The sequence below is a fragment of the Muntiacus reevesi genome, chromosome 12 (genome assembly GCF_963930625.1).
Source record: "Muntiacus reevesi chromosome 12, mMunRee1.1, whole genome shotgun sequence".
Classification (NCBI taxonomy): Eukaryota; Metazoa; Chordata; class Mammalia; order Artiodactyla; family Cervidae; genus Muntiacus; species Muntiacus reevesi.
In genome coordinates, this window is record NC_089260.1 from 43101023 (window position 1) to 43119781 (window position 18759).

At 39.8% G+C, this 18759-nt stretch overlaps 1 protein-coding gene across 1 annotated transcript in view; it reads right to left on the reverse strand.

Moving 5' to 3' along the window:
• KCNB2 (potassium voltage-gated channel subfamily B member 2) overlaps positions 1 to 18759 on the reverse strand; it is a 402333-nt gene that overhangs the window by 277391 nt on the left and 106183 nt on the right. The window lies entirely within an intron of this gene.

Here is an 18759-nt window from a genome sequence, read left to right on the forward strand (position 1 = left end):
AAATTGACCACGTTATCCTGAATATGCTGGGGATGCATGCTCAAGTTCAAGTGCCGGACTATACACTAAACGCATAGTTAGCCCATTAGTTACATAAGAAACTGCCAAATGGCTTTCCAAAGTGGCAGAAATGTACGAGGGACCTGGTTTTTCCACTCCCTCACCAGGATCTGGTGTTTTTACCTTTAGCCATTCCAGATAGGTACGTAGTGATATCTCTTTCTGGTTTTCATTTGCACTTGCCTAATGGCCGGTGACGTTGAATCTCATTTCATGTGCTTTTTCTTTCCATGTGCTTATACCCTTTAGGGGAAATATCTGTCCATGTCTTTGGCCATTTTCTAATTTGGGTGTTTGTCATTTTACTGTTGGCTTTTGAAAATTCATTTTATATTAGAGATAGTATTTCTTTGTAGATATATGGCTTGCAAATACATTCTCCCTGTCTATAGCTTATCTTCTCATCTTTTTAACAACGTCTTGGGGACTTCCCTGGTGGTCCAGTGGTTAAGATTTGCCTTCCAACGCAGGGGGTGTGGGTCTGACCCCTGACTGGGGAGCTATCCAACATGCCTCACAGCCAAGAAACAAAAACAACAACAAAAAGAAGCAATATTGTAACAAACTCAATGAAGACTTTAAAAATGGCTCACATAAAAAAAAATCTTTTTCAAAAATACCAAGTTCTTTTGCAAAGCAAAATGTTTACTTTTGTGTGGCTCAATTTATCAGTGTTTGCCTTTGTGTATCTTGCTTTGGTGTCAGGTTTAACTCTACCTAGTACTAAACCCTGAAAAATTTCTCCTATTTTTCTATAAAAGTTTAAGAATTTTACATTAAGTTTATGATCCATCTTGAATTAATTTTGTTTAAGGTATAAGATTTAAGACAAAAAGGTGCATTTTTTTTCTTTTTTGTATGTGGATGTCCAATTGCTAAAACATCATTTGTTGAAAGGGCTGTCCTTCCTTCAACTCCACCTGTTTAAAAAAATCAGTTGAACATACTTGGGGCATTCTATTTGTGGTTTCTCTTACTCTGTTCCTCTGACCTATGTGTCTATCCTTCCACCAATGCCACACTGTATTGATTACTGTGATTATATAATAAGAATGTGAAGAATTTTTAAAGGTCATGGGATCCCCACTTTAAGCAGGAGAGTTGCACTTGACACTGAGATTTACACTCATAAAGTACAGTGCAATGAACCAGGAACTTGAAGACTTTGGAGACCTCAGAAACAACTGTCATTAAGTAAAAAAGAGCAAAAGACAACATAAGCTGATCTTTCACTAGGACATAAAATGAGACTATTTTGGGGTTTTCCTGGTGGTCCGGTGGTTAAGACTCTGTGCTTCCAATGCAGGGGGTGTGGGTTCAAGACCTGGTTGAGGAACTAAGATTCCACATCCCACATGCCATGTGGGATGACCAAAAAGAAAAGAAGTCCACTTGCTCTGGATCTTAAATGACAACTAAAATAATAAATAAATAAATAAAACTATCTTATTTGATCACAAATGTCCAAAGCCTTACGGTACCCCTGAAATTGTCTCCTAAAGAACAATGTGTTATTGTCAAATTTTATTAAACCATCCATAATTCGGGACGTGTTTGTGTGTTGATAATTGCTGGTGTAGAGAAAAGTGTATGTTAATATTCTGCAACTGTACTGGAAATGGCTTATGTTAATGAGTTTGAGGAAAATGAGTTAGTTGGGTGTTGTCTCTTTTATGGTTCTAAATAGAGAGATTCCATTATTTTTCTAAATCATTTAACTCAATTAAAAACAACAATACTGTAGCAAAATACTTTCCAGAATACCTTTGAATTTTCAACGATCCAGCTGCCCTTAGATATGCAAGCAAATAGGAAATCACCAGTGAACCACTTGTCACTTTCTTGCCAGGGTACATATAAGAGTGAGGATGACCCTTGCTCTCACTGTAACAACTATTTATTGCAATTTGTAACAGTTATTTATTTAACTTCCTGAACTTCTAAAACTCAGGTCCCTTGAGTCAATGATGCCATCAAACCATCTCATCCTCTGTTGTCCCCTCCTCCTCCTCCCTTCTATCTTTTCCAGCATCAGGGTCTTTTCCAATGAGTCAGCTCTTCGCATTAGGAGGCCAAAGTATTGGAGCTTCAGTTTTAGCATTAGCCCTTCCAATGAATATTCAGGACTGATTTCCTTTAGGATTGACTGGTTTTATCTCCTTGCAGTCCAAGGGACTCTTAAGAGTTTTCTCCAACACCACAGTTCAAAAGTATCCTTCGGCACTCAGCCTTCTTTATGGTCCAACTCTAATAACCATACATGTCTACTGAAGAAAACACAGCTTTGACCATACGGACCTTTGTTGGCAAAGTAATGTTTTTTTAATGCTTTTTCAAATGCTGCCTAGGTCCTAGTCTCTACTGTACAGCAGAGTGAATCAGCTACACATATACATATATCTCTTCTCTTTTGGCTTCCTTCTCATTCAAGATCATCACAGTACATTAAGTAGAGTTCCCTGTTCTATACTGTATAGGTGTATTCTTGTGATCATGGCAACAAGGAGAGGAAACAGAGACAGGAAGGAGTGTTTTCAAGCTTCCGCCTGTGACACAGCTATTAACATGACACTGGTCAAGGCAAGTCCACATGGCTAAATTCAGAATCAAGAGGTAATTAGATGTACTCTACAAGCTCAAAGGTAGGAACTGCAAGATCATATTGACAAAGAATCTGTATACAGAAAGGAATGAAAGATGGAGACATGAATGGCAATAGTCCACTACACTCACCTCCAATATTTAGGCTGTGATGGAATTTTTCTTAATATAGTTTCTGAGCAAGGACCTCTTTTTACTATGACCCCATTACAAGTCTCATAACAAGTATCTTGCCAGCCTATAAGAACTCCAGAATAATAGTAACTCAGTCCAGTGCCTAATACAGAGTAACTGTTCGATAAATGCTGGATGAATGAATTAATGAAGAATGAAAGATTCTGCACGTTGCCATGTTCAACATATTATAACAGGATTAATTAGTATAGGAAGAGTGCTCTGTGATTGTCTACATTTTTCTCCGTTGAGGTGACTGCATCTAATGTATATAACAAATATGAAATCTGCATCTTTTTTGGGCAAAACTCAATGGTAAGAACTTGTGGAAGGTGAGTGATACCATTCTAGTGAAAAATCAATAGGCGAGATGAAAAATCAATCTCTCCAGCCTGCCTAGAATTCTGCAGGGTGCATAAAATATCTTTCAAATAAGAATGATCTGTAAGATTGACTTCCCCTGTGGCTCAAACAGTAAAGAATCTGCCTGCAATACAGGAGACTGGGGTTTGATCCCCGGGTCAGGAAGATCCCCTGGAGAAGGGAATGGCAACCTACTGCAGTATTCCTGCCTGGGAAATCCCATGGACAGAGGAGCCTGGGGTCACAAAGAGTCATACATGACTGAAGAACTAACGCTTTCACTTTCATACAATTTAATTCAGCTCTGAAATTCCACAACTTTATGATTTTAGGTACAAAACATGGAAGGCTGAATATAAGTACCCACACTAACAGATGAATTTAAAAGAAAGAGTGGTCATACATACTTGTGGTTAGAGAATAAAGTTTTCATGGGAAGGTATCACTGAAGGACTGCAAGACTTTAAAAACCAATGGGGGCAATGAAGCAGCAGAGTTAGGTGAGGGTGGGCCAGGGGGTGATTCAATTTGTTCACAAGGGTGAACATGGACAAATTGATAGCAGACAAACCCAGAAAGACAGGTTAGATCTATACTGCTTATGACCTTGAAGAGCAAGTTGAAGAGTTTGTATTTATTTCTTTAGGTTTAATCTTCCTAAAGCATTTCTCCGAAAGACTGGTCTGGATAGCACTGTGTACAACTGCCTTATGTAGGGAGACGGGGTGGGTAGATAAGTATTGAAATTGTCTAGGTGAGAAACAGTGATGATCTAAATTAGGAAAATGAGAGTGAAGAGGCTCTGAAAGAGAGAGAGCTGTAAGAGAAGAAAAACCCAGTGTCCTGCCTATTAAACTTCTTATTTTTTTTAAATCAGGAAACCAGTCAAATTACATGCCAAGTTTATATATTCTACACTAAATGGTAGTCCTCAAAGTTTCCCCCAAATTTTCTATTGAAATCAGTTTATTCCAAATCCTAGCTTTACCAACAACAGAGATCCTTGTCATAGTAATTAACCTTGACTGCATCACTACAGTAATGAGAAGCTCAAATTGACTTATCACTAACAGCAGTGCCCACTCATTAGAAGCACTTCACTGGTCATTCATCTTTCAGCAGGCTGAACTGACCTCCTGGCTGGTTGAGGACAATCTAATCTTTTGATGACTAATGAAGTCTTCTAGACCATCAGCACAGGGAGATGAAATCTAGGCTCTCAGTGCTGTCAGCAATTTACAGATTGTCACGCTCAGTCTTGTCTTATGAATGAGGAAGCCAGGGCTCAGCGAGCTGTGCTCAAGTGATCCCGCTAACGAGTAGTGACACTGAGCCCAACTCTCTTCACCATGCCTTGAGCATCATGATGTTCTTCCTATGGTACTATTAGCATGCAGGCTTCCCTCATAGCTCAGTCGGTAAAGAATCTTCCTGTAATGCAGGAGACCCAGGTTTGATTCCTGAGTTGGGGAGATCCCCTGGAGAAGGAAATGGCAACCCACTCCAGTATTCTTGCCTGGAGAATCCCATGGACAGAGAAGCCTTCCAGGCTACCTTCCATGGGGTTCAAAGAGTCAGACACGACTTAGTGACTAAAGCACCACCACCCCACCATTGACATGCAGGCACATTTATGTCTGTTCACATGATCAAGTCAATATTCTCAACCATATGACCTTCAACTAGACTATAAAACATTAGAGACAAAGAGCTGCAGGTAGGATAGTAAGGCTGGTATGGGGGTAGATTTAGGTGAGGCTGTAAATACTGGCTGGTTCTTAATTTTCCAAGACTCTGAATGACAAGCCATGGGATCTGCCATCCTTTGAAACAGAAAATGTGAAATCACGAAATAGTGGAAGGTTTATACTTTTTTTTACAGCTCTGTGTTTTAAAGTACTATATTATCTTAAATTCTTGTTCAAAATTTGAATGAAGTACATGTCACATGATTTTTTTTTTACTATGAAAGAAAACATTTTCTGAAAACTGCCACAGACTTTTTTCAAGACTTCAAAACTGAGAGAAGTTTCTGTTTTCTCTAGTGACATTTCTAAAATTATACACATCACTGTGAATCAGAGTCTTTGGGATATATTTATCTCTTTCCTCTCTGTCAGATCTCCTTGAACTGAGAAAGTTGTCTTTTTATTCAGTTATTTCTGTAACCATTATTAGTTAAATATTTTAGTTAAATTCAAAACAAAATGTTATACGTACTCTAAAATCTTACTAAGCTATGACATGTTAATTCTACCCAACTCTCTGAATAGCACTGATTCAAATAAAATGTAAATGTCATACATATGCAATTCACAAAGCAAATGGAGGTGTGATCTAAGAGCTGTAATGGATCTTGAGCTGTGTTGTGGTTCCAGGAAGAAGTTACAAGGAATAAACTGCTTTCCTTCAAGGCTTCCCCTTCCACCTCACTCACAAAGTGAGTGCTTCACAAAGACACACATGAAGAGCCTGCAAAAAAGTGAGAACTGCCTCACCAGCCAGGTCAGCCTGGTCAACCTTAGAGGTTACTCATATGGCAGCCAGAATATCCTGCTATCTGACTCACAGATTAGATAATGAAAACATTTGTTAAAATTACAAATAAAAACCAAGGAGACAAATGCACAAACAAAAATAGTAGCTCCCATTATTGAAAAAAATGTCTTTGGGGTAATAATCACATCTCAGACAATGTACTGGGCAACAGTCAGCATACTTAGGGATCTTCAAATCTAGTTGAGGAGACAGACTATAAGCAAGTAAATAATCACGTAGACAAACATCATCATCATTTCAGGTAAGTACTACAAAGGATTTAATGATGGTTCTATGATACAAAGTAATGAAGGACGGGACCTGCTCAAGTTTGGTGGTCAGGAAAGACCTCTCTGAGAGGTGACATTTACAATAAGACCTAACAGATGAGGAGGGTGTACCGAGTGCAAAAGCCCAAGGAGGAAAAGGGCTTGGCCTATTCTAGAAATATAATATGATTCATGTCTAATAAGGGATTGACTCAGGAAGCCTAGATTGTCCAAACTCTTCACAGTCCAAAGAAAAGTCTGGTCTTAGATCAGTTCTTGGCATACGACCTCTAAGCCTTTGGGATGACCTGCCTGATAAGAGTGTCCTTGTTTAGCTGGGGTGGTGGCCCCCAGATAGTTGATGTAATTGATGGTGGGGTCCTTAGGCCATGTGGTATCAGTTTTGCCTCCAGAGTAACTAGAGGCTGAGTAACTGAGGTCCGTCACACAGGTGTCCCATGCTTATGCCACTGACCCTAGTTGCCCAGTAAAAACCCTGGACACCAAGCTAACTTGAGCTTCCCTGGTTGGCAATATTTCACATTGTCACATAAATATATCACTGCTAGGAGAATTAAGTGCTGCTTGCATGATGCTACAAAGAGAGAACAACCGGAAATTCATGACTAGGTTTCCTAGAACCTGCTAGGCTGTACAGTCCATGGAATCACATAGAGTTGGACATGATTGAGCCTAGCTAAAGGTTTGCCAATTTTGTTTATTTTTTCAAAGAGCCAGTTATTACTGTCATTGATATTTTTCTAATTTAGTCTCAATTTCATTTATTTCTGCTCTAATCTTTGTTATTTCCTTTCTTTTATAGGTAAATCTCAAAGATATTATGGGTTCAATTACAGACCACTATAATAAAGTGAATCGCATGAATATTTGGTTTCCTAGTACATGTAAAAGTTATGTTTACACTATTCTGTAGTATCCTAAGTATAGATGTCTTAAAAAAACAATGTATATACCTTAGTTAAGAAATTCATTGCTAAAAAAGCTAACCATCATCTGACAATGAAGGTTGGCCACAAACCTTCAACTTTTAAAAAATGCAGTATCTGCAAAGTGCAACAAAATAAAGTGCAATGAAATGAGGTATGCCTATACTAACCTAGAAAAGTTTTTTTCTTCTTTTTCTGGCTCCTTGAGGTGTAGTTAGGTTGCTCATTTGAGACTTTTCTTGTTTCTTGAGATAGACTTTTATTACTACAAACATTCCTCTTAGAACTGCTTTTGCTACATCCCATAAATTTTGGTATATTACATTCCCACTTTCATTTGTTTCAAGGTATTTTTGTTTGTTTGTTTTCCTTGTGTTTTCTGCTTTTATCCCCTGGTTGTTCAGATACTCCCATATTTTAGAGGAGCAAATCAAGACTTATTTGAACATTCAGATAACTTGCCATACATATCTCAGTTTCTCCCTATCTCTATTTCTATTTCTTTCAGACACACACACACACACTGTTAAGTAGAAGAACAAGAATCCAAATATCTGGTTCAAAAATATAATTCTCTTTGTTCTACTTCAATGTCATAGAAAGAAAGGAAAATAAAACCATAAAATAACAAAATAAACAACAAAGCAGGCAAGGATTGAAGAAACAAATATCAGAAAAAAATACACACAGAAAAGTTATCAATGACATAAAAGTCTTTCCACTTTTTATTTAAAAGTCACAAAAGAAAACATAAATTGTACACCAAATAAAATATGACACCATAAGATATTGCTCTCCTCACATTTCATTCAGAATTCAATCCTAGCTTTTCTTTTTAATCTATAAAATCAAGGTAATAGTATGAAAATTGTACTTGATAATGAACTCAAATGTAGAAGGAAATGGCAACCCACTCCAGTATCCTTGCCTGGAGAATTCCATGGACAGAGGAGCCTGGCGGACTGTGGTCCATGGGGTCGCAAAGAATCAGACACAACTGAGCGACTAACACACAGTGACTAACATAATTAACTCAAAAGTGCTGTACAAAGTGTTACAGATACTGGCCATTACTATTTTATTAAACTTTGTATAATAGCTTTTCTTTGTATTAAATGCATTATTATTGGTGTTACTTTTGTTATAGAGAAAAGAAAGCTGAAGATGTCCATGGGCAATTTAGAAAAAATAACCTTGAAAAAGAACATATCTTTCTGATTTTACTTTAAAAAAAAATAGAGCTAGCAGTCATGGTAGTGAAGTAGTGGCAAAATATGACTAGAAAAGGATGAGGATGTTAAATTCTCTTCACATGGACACAGTGAGCCATTTCCCTTCTCTCCAAGTGCACACAACCACTCTCTTTATTCACCGTGGTAACCAGTTTATTTTCACAGTACGGCAGCTGGTTAGGAGGGGAAATTTTGACTGTGTTTAATGATTAGCTTGATAGGAGGGAACTACTCTGTTTTGACTGTGGCTATAGGTTCCTTTTTAGTTGAATAAAACATAATCATCTGGATGGAACTAAATCTTTGCCTAGGACAAACTCAGTCCCATAAAACCAAGAATGATTTAAGAATGAATTTACCTATGTTAGTTTCTATAATGGTAAATCTGATTGACTTCAATGAATACCTGTTGTGTACTTACTCTGTGCCAGGGCATCCAAAGTTCTGAGGATATAATAGTGAATAAGAGATTTCCCTTCAAATAATCTGATGATCTGCCGCTATAATATTACCTGTGACATTGATTTTAGATAATTCCTATTCAGGAACTCCATAGATATATTTTCATAAATATGGTTCATACATTAACTTTTTAAATGGTGACATGAAGGACAAGCAATAGGTATTTTACAGGCTTTCTCTGTTCTTTCTTCCAACCTTTTTCTCCCTGAAATTATCCATCTCAGTTCATGACAATTTCATCCTCCCTGTTGCTCCAGCTAAAAGCCTGGCGACATCCTTGTCTTCTGTCAGCCAAGCCCCACACCAGCATCTATCCACATCTCTCCATCTCTCCAGCAACTACTCTAGTTCCTCTTGTTTGGTTATTCACAGCTGCCATATCACAAATCGCCCTGATCCTTCCTATCTCCCTTGATCCAAACCTCAGCACGGCAACTCAAGGGATCACTCAAGTGCATCTCAACTCAAGCACAAAAGTGGATCTGATCATGGCAATATATCTCTTTGTCAATACCCTCTGGTGGCATCCCAGCTGGTGTGCAGTGAATGTCAACCTTACAAGGTTCTTTCAAACTTGTTCTCCTGTATTATCTCCATCCATCCACCCCCTGGCTTCCTCTTTGACCCTTTTCCTCTATTCTTAGCACTTCTGCCTCCCTGACCCCTTTGATGCCTACTGAACACTAAAGTCACTTCCTCAGGCTTTTGTCTTTACTATTTCCCCTGCCCATGTTCACCAGCTTGCATCGACAGTCTTGCCTGATCACCCCACTTAAACTTGGCAATACCCCAACAAATCCACAACTGCCTCCCTGCATTATTTTTTCCATAGCAGTTATTGTTTTCTAACATACTGTATTTTGATATTCATTTTGCCTATTTCTCTCCAACAAAAAGCAGTACCAGGTGGGCAGGAATTTTTGTTTTGCTTACTGTTGTATTTTCAGGACCCAAAAGTGGCTGCCACGTAGTAGGCACGCAATAAAGACTTGTTACATGAATGAGTATTACGACGAGAGATGTTTCTATGTTCCGAGTCAGAAAACATAGTCTAGGCTTTCAAATAACAGATCCTCCAGAGTGCTGTCTGTGCCATAAAAGATGATGGGATGCAAGCAGCATTTTATGTTGCCCCTTGGCAACAAGGTCATTAATCAAAGCAGAAATGACAGAGAGGGATAGAGCTATGAGTGGAAGAAATGACAGGTGTTTGTAGATGCTGTCTCTGATATATTTCCGGCACTGCATCCTCAAACACAGGAACAGTGAAGCCTGACTGACCTCCAGTCCACCTCTAGCACAAGATGTGGGCAAGCTCCGCCTCAGACGAGACCACTTTACCTCTACCTGATCCCTGGCCCAGCCCTGCACAGAGTCCCTAGAGGAAGCTTGCAGAGTAGCAGAGTCAGGAGGCAAAGCTGAAACAGGGTGGAATAAGAAGCTGAGAGAGGCCAGCAAGCCTCATCCTTATCTCCTGGGAACTTACAGGTCTGAAAGCCCAGGTGAGTCACACGATGCCTGCAGTGAAAATGAATTCCCCTTTTAACAGTAACCTAAATCACAAAACCAGATCTTATCCAAAAGCTTAAATAACCCAACTTTTGCATTCAAAGAGAATTTCGTTGAAAACAGGGCCCCATCAGAAGCACCATGGGCAAGGTATGTTTATTTATGCAAAGAAAATCATAAGGAGGAAATGGCATTACATGGACAAATTGACAAACCGCAGCTGCTTTCCGGAAATAATCCTTTAAGACATTTAAGATTTTTGTTTATAAAATAAACTATAAAAGTGTAGAAATATGAAAGCCATTATTTTATTGGTTTGAAAGTCATTCTTTCCAGCTGATCTAACTTCCATCTTTCTCTACTACAATCCATTTTAAATGAATAACCTTAATCTTAACTGCATTCACCTCTCATTATGTTTTGTTGTTGTTCAGTTGCTAAGTCATGTCTGACTCTTTACATCCCATGGACTGTAGCACACCAGGACCCTCTGTCCTTCACTACCTCCCAGAGTTTGCTCAAGTTCATGTCCATAGAATTGGTAATGCTATCTAACCATCTTATCCTCTGCCACCCTCTTCTCCTTCTGCCTTCAATCTTTCCCAACATCAGTGTCTTTTTCAATGAGTCGGCTTCTTACATCAGGTGGCCAAAGTATAGGAGCTGCAGCTTCAGCATCAGGCCTTCCAATGAATATTTACCCTCTCAATAACTCCAGTGATTTTTTGTTATTTAAAACACTGGTTAAAATTTTATGTTTAAGCAATAAAATTCTTTCTTAAAAGTAAGTGCTGAGACTTCCCTGGTGGTCCAGAGGTTAAGACTTTGCCTTCCAGTGCAGGGGGTGTAGATTAGATCTCTGATCAGGGAGTTAAGATTTCACATGCTTCATGGTAAAAGAAAAAACCAACCAAACAAACATAAAACAGAAGCAACACTTAATAAATTCAGAAAATACTTTAAAAATGGTCCACATAAAAATTCTTAATAGAAAGATTTTTTAAGTTTTTAAAAAAGAAACAACTAAGGACAAGACCTAAAATCACACTCCTGTTTCTCAGTTTCCCACAGGAAAAGGCTGCAAGCGGTTTTTTAAACTGACTCAATTTCCCCTCTTTCAGCAGAAAATTCGCAACCCCGAGACCCTAATTTTTGATGACATAAAAGCTAATAAACACCTAAAAGTGATTCAAGATTGATAAATAAACTAATTTTATAAGACCAAATAGAAACTTTAAAATAATTTTTATGATCTGAAAACACATTTTAAGAGAACAAAACTTCTCAAAATTGTCATGCCTAATTCTTAAACATTCTAATGAGTAACTTCCATTGTCTGAAATTAGTTGCCCAAAAAAAGATACTTACAACTAGATGTTTTAAAGTGAGTACGACTTGCTCTTGATTGTTAAATAGAACGCCTATCTAAAAGTTTTAGTGCCATACTAAAATACAATATAGTGAAGTTGTTCAGTCGTGTCTGACTCTTTGTGACCCATGGACTGTAGCCTACCAGGCTCCTCCGTCCATGGAATTTTCCAGGCAAGAATACTGGAGTGGGTTGCCATTTCCTTCTCCAGGAGATCTTCCCGACCCAGGGATTGAACCCCAGTCTCCCACATTGTAGGCAGACGCTTTACCATCTGAGCCACCAGGGAAGTCAAAAGTTTTAGTGCCATACTAAAATATAATATAGATAAAAGCAAAAGTACTCTTCTTTAATAGGGTGTGATGGAAAAAGCTGAGAAACCAGCTGACTCATTCCTATACCCACCTTCATCCCCCAAGCCAACATCACATGCACATATTTGCAAGCATGATGGCTCAGTGGAGCTGTTTGCAAAACCTTGGCCTGAAAAATTAAGTATTGTAGCTTTTTTTTTTTCACTCGGCTACCCAAGACCTTCCACAAAGGATGACCCCAAATTACCTTCCCATTATTCTCTATATCCAATATCTATCCCATGTAAAACCAAACCTCCTAATCAGTGTTACTTGGAATGTTTCCTTGCTTTCATCATGCCACGCGGGTCTCATATCATTAAAACTTAGATCGGAATCAAGTACCTTCTAGCTTTGAGCCTCAGGCAGGTTATAAAGACCTCTAAAGCTTTTGTGAATCTACCTGCATCTGAAGGAGCTGAAAACAGAAGTACCCATCTTGTAATGTTGTTATGAGCTAACCCATCAGAAGCAGTCAGCAGTCCACCTGGATGGTAGAAGAGGGCCATAAATATTGGCTATTACTCCGTGCTGGGGCTCAGCCTTCACAGGGGAAGGCACTCAGGTGGCCCAGAACTCCTGCCACTGCAGGGAGAGCTCTAGGATCATCAAAGACAATCTCTCTGAATATCAGTGCCCTGGAGAATAATACCACACCAAACATTTCACCTTAGGCAGAAAAACACTGAAAATCATAATTTCCTTACTCACAGTTGGGCTCACACTCTTGAACTGTGTGGACTTAAGAAAATCCCACTTATTTTTTCCTTAGTTTCTTAAAAGTATTTATTTATTTGGCTGCACTGGGTCTTGGTTGCGGCACATGGGGTCTTCACTGCATCAAGCGGGATCTTTCGTTGTGGTGTACAACACATGTGGGTGCCCCTTGACATGTGGGATCTTTGTTCCCTGATCCAGGGCTGAACTCGCATCCCCTGCATTGCAAGGTGGATTCTTAACCACTGGACCACCAAGGACGTCCCTTTCCTTAGTTTTTAAAGGTGCAATCCAAGAGGAAAGAAGAACCCTCCAGGAGCTCTCCTGCACCCTTCCCAGTGCTGTGCAAAGCAGGCCCGACACAGACCAAGGAGGGACCGCAAGCAGTTTTCTGTTACTTCCCGTGGGCAGGCTGAGGACTTCAGAGACACAGAATAAAATGTCTATTCAGGAAAATCAGAAGCACTGGCCAGGGTCAGTGGCCTCCAAATCTTTCACAGCAAAGCTGCTCCAAATGACACAGAAAGGGTCCAAGTGTGTTATTGATCCCCTTGCATGCATGCGGGCCTGCTAAGTCACTTCAGTCGTGTCCAACTCTTTGTGACCCTATGAACTGTGGCCCACCTGGCTCATCTGTCCACGGGATTCTCCAGGCAAGAATACTGGAGTGGGTTGCCATGCCATCCTCCAGAGGAATCTTCCTGACTCAGGGATCAAACCTGCGTCTCATGTCTCCAGCATTGGCAGGCAGGTTCTTTACCACTAGCACCACCTGGAAGCCCTTGATACCCTTAGTTCTTGGGTAATCAGGTAGGGTCTGGAGGGATCTGGAGCCCTGGGCCATCCACCTCCTGTGGCAGCCTCCGTTCATAATCCCCAGTATCCTGCGAAATGATCATCTCCACGTTCTGTGAAGTGAGGATGCTATGAGCTGTCTATCTTCTTTGCCTCCTTTGCTGAGGTCTGGGCTGGTTACTCTGCCCTGGTTTGGTTCTTGCAGGAATGCTTTTCAGTGTTAACTTCAGTCTGCCATATCCATGAGGGCCCTGGAGATTAAGGCAAGTCAGCAGTAGCCTTGGGGTCCTTGGAGGATCTACAGATGGTCTCAATGCTCTGAGCTGGCCCTGGAGATGCAGAGCTGGGCAGAAGCCGTGCTGCCTGGGCCCTCAGACCAGGCCCCCAAGTCCCACCCATTGCCATGGAATGATGGTATTAGACGGTCATGGTAGGTCTACTCTATGCAAAACAAAGTCTCTGCCCTTCAGGAAGAAGGACATCAAATTCTTCTTAAAAAAAATATATATTTATTGGGTTTCCCTGGTGGCTCAGGAGGAAAGAATCCACCTGCCAATGCAGGAGACAGGAGTTCCGTCCCTGGTCTGGGAAGATCCCACATGCCTCGGAGCAGCTAGGCCTGTGTGTCACACTATTGAGCCTGTGCTCTAGAGCCAGGGAGCCTCAACTACTGAGCCTGGGTACTGCAACTACCGAAGCCCATGTCCCTAGAGCACGTGCTCCACAACGAGAAAAGCTAGCATGATGAGACGTCCATGCGCCACAACTAGAGAGTAGCTCCTGCTCTCCAAAACTAGAGAAAAAAACCTGTACAGCAATGAAGACTTGGCACAGCCAAAAATAAATAAATAAAATTTAAAAAATATTTATTTATTTGGCTGCTGCTGGGCTGCTAAGTCACATTAGTCGTGTCCAACTCTGTGTGACCCCATAGATGGCAGCCCACCAAGCTGCACTGGATCTCAGTTGCGGCACTCAGGATCTTTTAGTTTTGGCATGAAGTATCTAGATCCTTGATTAGGGATTGAACCCTGGCCCCTTGCATTGGGAGCACAGAGTCTTGGCCACTGGACCACCAGGAAAGTCTCAGGCATCAAATTCTTGAGTAACTGAGTCCCAGTGGGGGGAAAAAAAAAAGTGAGTGTTAGTCGCTCAGTCTTGTCCAACATTTTTCGACCCCATGGACTATAAAGGGAAGAGCTAAAAAAAGTCCAGCTCTTTACTTGGATTTACAATAGAGCCTTTTAGAAAAGGTCTTCAAGAAGAGGAATTTAAATATTTAGAAAAGCCAAAGTGATGCCTGAGATGACTAGAATGATCCAATCTTTAGACGGTGCATCAACACACACCCAATTTCAAGTAGCTGCCACTAAAACAGCCTTCAAAACATTAGAAAAATGAAGAACTTCATAGATCACTAATAGAGGCTTTGGATGAACATTCTACTGCTTAAAGAAGCACAAGCTGCTTTCATAAGAGACTGAGAAATACACGAACAAACTTGTTCAACAGAACAAAATAGTAGAAAACTGTAAAGTGCCCACAGGACAAATTAAAATGGCCAGAAAAGTCAAATGAAATCTCCAGATGACCTTTGGCTAAAGAGGAGAGACTGGAGTGCTCTTGATGAAGCAACCCAAACAGTGGAAACTTGGAATTGGATATAATGAAAACATCCAGAAATGCAGACTTTGTAGAACAGGGATCAAAAGTAGTTTTGAAGGGTGTTCTCTGGTGGTCTAGTAGTTAAGAATTTGCCTGCCAATGCAGGGCTCAATCCCTGGTCCAGGAAGATACCACATGCCATTGAGCTACTAAGCCCATGAAGCACAACTACTGAGCCCAAGTGCTACAACTACTGAAGCCCCGCAAGCCCTACCTAGAACCTGCGCTCCACAACAAGAGAGGTCACCACAATGAGAAGTCTGCGTGCCACAGTGAAGGGTGGCCCTCACTCTCCACATCTAGAGAAAGCCCACTTGAAGCGATGAAGACCCAGTGTAGTCAAAATAAATAAATAGATAAGTCTAAAAAATGGAAAGAAACAATTATTTGATTTTAAGAAAAGTAGTTTTGAGGAAACCAATTGATATGGCTGAGTCAAATACATATTGATAAAAGAAAAAAGAAAGTAAATGTGCCTCCAATTAACTGAAGAATATAAAATAATCAATGAACTTAAAGATCATATCAGAAGTCTCTATGTAGAGAAAGCTTTCCTGAAGTTAGAAAAAACACATAAAAGGAAATGCAGAAAGCCCAGTAGAAACATTAGATCTTTTCTGAGCTGCATTTTTAATGTCAATGTCAGTGACATGTATTTTGCATGTCAATGTATGGCAAAAACCACTACAATATTGTAAAGTAATTAGCCTCCAACTAATAAAAATAAATGAAAAAAATGGAATAAGTTTTCACCAAATATTGAATTTCAAAATTTGACTCATAAAAGTAGAGGTGAATATTTCCAAAGTTGATACAAGATGATCTGTGTATGTGAAGAGCTGGACATCTATAAAATACAAGCCAAAATTCTTTTAGCAAAGTTCTCATGAATCAGTAACTCTTATCAAATCCAGTTTATTTCTCATGAAAGAAAATCTATGGTGATAGTTTGAGAGCCCTATTGGTTGAAAGAAAGTTCAATTAGCTTAAGAAGAGAAAAGACATACATTAGACAATTTGATGTGTAAGAATCAAGATTGCCGGGAGAAACATCAATAACCTCAGATATGCAGATGATGCTACCCTTATGGCAGAAAGCAAAGAAGAACTAAAGAGCCTTTTGATGAAAGTGAAAGATGAAAGTGAAAAAGCTGGCTTAAAACTCAACATTAAAAAAATGAAGATCACGGTATCCAGTCCCATGACTTCACGACAAATAGATGGGGAAACAGTGCAAACAGTGACAGACTTCATTTTCTTGGGCTCCAAAATCAGTGTAGATGGTGACTGCAGCCATGCAATTAGAAGACGCTTGCTCCTTGGAAGAAAAGTTATCAACACAGACAGCATATTGGAGAAGGCAATGGCAACCCACTGCAGTACTCTTGCCTGGAAAATCCCATGGACGGAAGAGCCTGGTTGGCTGCAGTCCATGGAGTCACTAAGAGTCAGACCCAACTAGGTGACTTCACTTTCACTTTTCACTTTCATGCATTGGAGAAGGAAATGGCAACCCACTCCAGTATTCTTGCCTGGAGAATCCCAGGGATGGGGGCGCCTGATGGGCTGCGGTCTATGGGGTCGCACAGAGTCGGACTCGACTGAAGTGACTTAACAGCAGCAGCAGCAGCAGACAGCATATTAAAAAGCAAAGACATTACTTTACTGACAAAGGTCCGTCTAGTCAGAGCTATGGTTTTTCCAGTGGTCATGTATGGATGTGAGAGTTGGACTATAAAGAAAGCTGAGTGCCAAAGAATTGATGCTTTTGAACTGTGGTGTTGGAGGAGACTCTTTAGAGTCCCTTGGACTGCAAGGAGTTCAAACCAGTCAATCCTAAAAGAAATCAGTCCTGAATATTCATTGGAAGGATTGATGCTGAAGCTGAAACTCCAATACTTTGGTCACCTGATGCAAAGAACTGACTTATTGGAAAAGACCCTGATGCTGGGAAAGATGGAAGGCAGGAGGGGAAGGGGATGACAGAGGATGAGATGGCTGGATGGCATCACCGCTTGATGGACATGAGTTTGAGCAAGTTCCAGGAGTTGGTGATGGATAAGGAAGCCTGGCGTGCTGCAGTCCATGGGGTTGCAAAGAGTCAAACATGACTGAGCGACTGAACTGAACTGAACTGAACTGAACTGAGACAATTTAAACATTTTGAAGAGTATACTTCTGTCCTTGATGTTGAAAATGGGGCATTTGGCAGAAGCTTGCAAAGATCTTCAAGGAATCCTCTGAATGACCAGATCACCAAGAAACAACAGGCATCAAACAATGATATCCAGGCATGGGAATTTAGGTCCAGCATTCTGGGTGGACCAGATGCCCCAGTGGAACCAGTACTCCAGGGGGAGAAGCCCTCCATGAGGTGACTTCTATCCTGATACAGCAAGTCCTCAGTGAGACCAGAACTTCCCCTTCAGCTCCTTGTGCTGGCACTTGGTACCTTCTGTTGAGTCAGCCTTTCAACCTCAAGGGGAGCCATGGACCAGAGCACTGTTTTTCCATTCTGTGGCCCCATCAGTGGTCAGATGTTCCCCAGCATTCCCAGGAGGCAGTTGCTCAGAAAGGAATCCCCTTTTCTTCCTCTGTTCTTAGAAGTGAGGGCAAATTTCCCTAGCGATCATCTAGGAATTTTTCTCTCCAGAAAGGGACTTGCCTGGCCTGAAACATCCTCTGTTGATGTTAAGAAAAGTCACTGCACTAAGCTCTGGATTTGGTCTTCCCTTCATACAACCTGAGAGCAGAAGTGAGCCACCTTGAGTGGATCCCACCATAATAAGGTTTTTTCTGAAGGTCCAGAACCTTGGCAAGATACTTTTTCCCTTGGAGACTAAAATAATTCAACGTTTTTGCTATTGCTTATAGTGCCATTAAATGATTATGGTTCAAATGGAAGCTTGATAAGATTTTAATTCTTAGAATAAAGTTGCATCACTGTAGATTATTGAAATGTGACTCTTGTAGGTTCACTACAGCTATGTAATTCCATCAATAAGTAGTATAACTACAGCATTTTTATTGCTGTTAATAAGTCCATTAAAATCATCCAAAAAACAAGATTTCTTTATTTCTCTTAATATAATTTTGAACTTTTTTCTCTTTTGGTTTTATTGCTATTATGTAATGATTACACAATAGTTCAAAAGGAAACTTGACAGGATTCCCTTTCTTAGGAGAATGTCTTACAGATATACATTAGATAGATAATGTGAATAATAATAAATGTGAATCTTATCAATAAACTTTTTTGATCTTATTTGATTTTTAGAGAGTCTGATATTTTCATTAAAACCACTTAATAAATCTTTCCTGATGACACAGAGAATGTTTTTCTTCTAAAGTAATTTTGAACTTCCCATCATTTAGTTCTACCACTATAGTAATTATACAATTGCTCAATGAAAGTTAGACAGAATTCTTAGACTATTTTATAAATGTAGTTTAAAAGTGAAGTTCATGAGTAAATGCTTCATTTCTTTTTATTTTAAGTAATTTAAAGATAAAATTTCCAGTTGTTGCTGGTTAACAAGTTCTCTATAATATGAATTGTGGTATGAGCTTTATATAAACAATCTTGCAAATAGAGGCATTTGAAACTCTATTCTGTTTAACTGGGGCTGAATTTACTCAAATGACTACATTTAACTAAAAAGTTTTTCTTAACATATACACCATGGAATATTACTCAGCTGTTGA